Below are 3,482 nucleotides of genomic sequence, written 5' to 3'. Positions count from 1 at the left end.
TAAAGATGGTAGAGTGAGGCCGTGGTGATGAGGATATGCAATTTGATCCCAATTCTGAAAAAGTTCATTCTATCATCTGTCTTACCATTCATTGCCCCATTGTATAATAATGGAGTGAAAGATCAACTCTTAAAATTCTCTTGCTTTTGTATAAACATTAGAACATAAGTGACAAACCTGCAAATCAAATATTTTTTTTAAAAACTGACAGAGATTAGTTTATTACTGATTATATTATTCTTTATTAAAATATGAGTATAATTTTAAATCTAAATCAAATTACTTCATGTGACTATCTACATAACCGTAACAGACATATTTTAAAAATATAAGCTTCCTGGACACATACACTCTCCCAAGACTAAACCAGGAAGAAGTAAAAAAAAAAAAAAAAGAAAGAAAAAGAAGCTAACCACAGTGCCTAAGAGCCCTGTAGCTTTATGAGGAAGATTAAGAACAAAGACACAACTACAAAACAATCACTAGGTCATGTATCTTGGCCTGGATTTTCTCATTTAGCTATCAGGAGAGCGTGACAACTATGTAGTCACTCTTCTAGCTCTATAAGCAACTTCAGAAATAAAGGAGACAAAATTTTATGTAAAGTGTACATTAGTCCTCTCTAATCCACAGTTTCACTTTCTGGGTTTTCAGTTACCTGAGGTCAACCACAGTTCGAAACTATTAAATGGAAAGTTCCAAAAGTAAACAATTCATAAAGTTTAAATTGAGCAATGTTCTGAGCAGTATGAGGAAATCTCACTCAGTCCCACTCAGGACATGAATTCTCCCTTTGTCCAGCATCCCCACTCCAGCTGCCCATTAGCCACTCAGTAGCCCTCTCGGTTATCAGATCCACTGTCCCAGAATCACAGCACTTGAGTTAAAGGAACCCATATTTTACTTAATAATGTCCCTAAAGCCCAAGAGTAGTGATAATGGCAATTGAGATATGACAAAGAGAAACTATACAGTGCTTCATTTAGGTGAAAAGGTGAAAGCTCTCAACTTAATAAGAAATAAAAGGAAAAATGTATACTGAGCTTGCTAAAATTTACCCTAAGAACAGATCTGTCCATGAAATTGTGAAGAAGAAAAAATTTATGCTAGATCTGCTGTTGCACCTCAAACTGCAAAAGTTATGGCCACAGAGCATGTTACATGCTCAGTTACAAAGGTTTCAAATTTGTGGGTGAAAGACATGAATGGAAGTGTATTCTGATATAAGGTAGTCAGGTTCATTCTACCATCCCAAGTAGCATCACTCAAGAGGGGTTTGTGAACATATTTCAAATGGAGAAGGAAAGACTATTCTACCATTTTTTATTTCTGCTGCCTATTTTCCCAATCAGATGCTTTACTATTTTTATTTATCTTATCAATGAGATAATTTTTTAATATACTTATTAGAGACAAGGTCTACCTATTGTCCAGGCTAGAGTGCAGTGGCACAATCATAACTCACATTAAACTCGAACTCCTGGTTTTAAGCAGAGATAATATTTTAAGATTAATTCATGCAAGACAAATTAAGTTGGCATAAAGTATGCCCATTTTAGATTTTTTATAAATACAGACATGCATCATATAATGATGTCTCTGTCAAATATGCACTGTATATATATCTATCTTGCCATAAGAGGAGCTACTCTGTAGAGGTGTACCATATTTTAGTCTTTTATGCAGTATTTTTACTGTACTTTTTCTGTGTTTAGATATGTTTAGATACTGAATCTGAATGCTGTCAATTAAACCACGATGTCTTCCACTCACAAATTTAACGCCTTTTCCATCTTAACTAAGCACTTATAATGCACTGTGGCTGTGACTTTTGCAGTTTGTTGTGCGACAGCAGAACCAGCACAATTTTTTTCCTTCTTCTTCACACCATTATGGATAGGTTTGTTCTTAAGGTAGGTTTTAGCAACCCCAGCATACAAATATTTTTCTTTTCTTGTTAAGTAAAGAACTTTCAGCTTGACACTATAGCACATGCTTGTAATGCTAGCACTTTGGGGAGGCTGATGTGGGTGGATTGCTTGAGTCCAGGAGTTGGAGACCAGCCTGGGCAACGTGGCAAAACCCCACCTCTACAAAAAATTAGCTGGGCCATATGGTGCACTACTGTAGTCCCAGATAACCAGAAGCTGAGTCAGGAGAATTGCTTGAGTCTGGGAGATTGAGGCTGCAGTGGGCTGTGACTGGCCCACTGCACTTCAGCTTGGGTGACAAAATAAGACCCTGTCTCAAAAAAAAAAAAAAAAAAAAAAAATTAAAAGAAAGCAACTTTCACCTTTTTACTTAAGGGAAACACTTTATAACTTCTCTTTGTTATATCTTTTTTGCCAGCATCGCTACTCTTGTGTTTGGGCTTCTAAGTGGCTAAACAGAAAGGAGCTTCTGCAGCCTGGAACCTCTGGAGGAAGGTATGATTCATGTTCCAGGACAGAGCTGGACAACATGAGACTTCATCACTCTGCTGAGCATGGTACACAATTTATTAATTATGAATTGTTTACTTATGGAAATTTTTATTTAACATCTTCAGACCACAGTTAACCACAGGTAACTGAAACAGTAAAAAGTGAAATCACGTTAGGAGAAACAACTGTAGAGCAAAAGATTGCTAATTCCCCATAACTATAAAAGGATAATCTCGCAATTAAATTGTAGCAACAGAAAGTTTATTATTGCACACTTGTTGCAACAGTAAAAATTTGGAAGCAGATATGGTCTCCACAATAGAGAGGCTGATTATATTTTAGTACGCAGTTATTGGCAAGGTATAAAGAAAAATGTTTCAACTGTAAAATGTTTTCTATAGGTATCTATTGTTTAAATGATAATATGTAGTATGTGTACATTGTTTTGTCTGGAAATAGTCTGGGGAACGGTTATTATGTGGAAGAAAGACCTGGATGGAGAAGAGCTTTTTAGGTAAATACCCCTTTAAATTTTCTAAGTTTTGAAATGAAAAGGAGCACCTGGACATAAATTGTATTATTTTTCTATTTCTGCATTAAAAATTATCACAGATTTAATTATGTTTTTAACAGCTTTTCCCACAATACAGAACAACTGAATTACTGTTTGACAGAATAACTAGGAGGCATTATACACTAGGCAGCAAGAATCTTGGGGCCCTCTTGGATTTTTCCTTAGCACAAAATTTTGATCTCTTTGTTTCTCTCTCTCCCTCTCTCTCTTTGACTGATAAAATAAAAAACAGGCAAATATGGCTCTCCAAGTCATATTTACTAGAAATATATACAAGGGAAAAAATGTATTTGTTAATGCTAAGTATTGTTTGTATATATGCATGCACATACATAAACACACTGAAGGTCCATATGGATAAAAAAAAAAGGTTTAGGCTGGGGCGGTGGCTCACACCTGTCATTCCAGCACTTTGGAAGGCTGAGGTGGGCGGATTACCTGAGGTCGGGAGTTCAAGACCAGCCTCACCAACAGGGAGAAACCCC

Source organism: Colobus angolensis, unplaced genomic scaffold, assembly GCF_000951035.1.
Source record: "Colobus angolensis palliatus isolate OR3802 unplaced genomic scaffold, Cang.pa_1.0 Scaffold5, whole genome shotgun sequence".
Lineage (NCBI taxonomy): Eukaryota > Metazoa > Chordata > Mammalia > Primates > Cercopithecidae > Colobus > Colobus angolensis.
Note: the sequence above shows the minus strand (reverse complement) of the source record.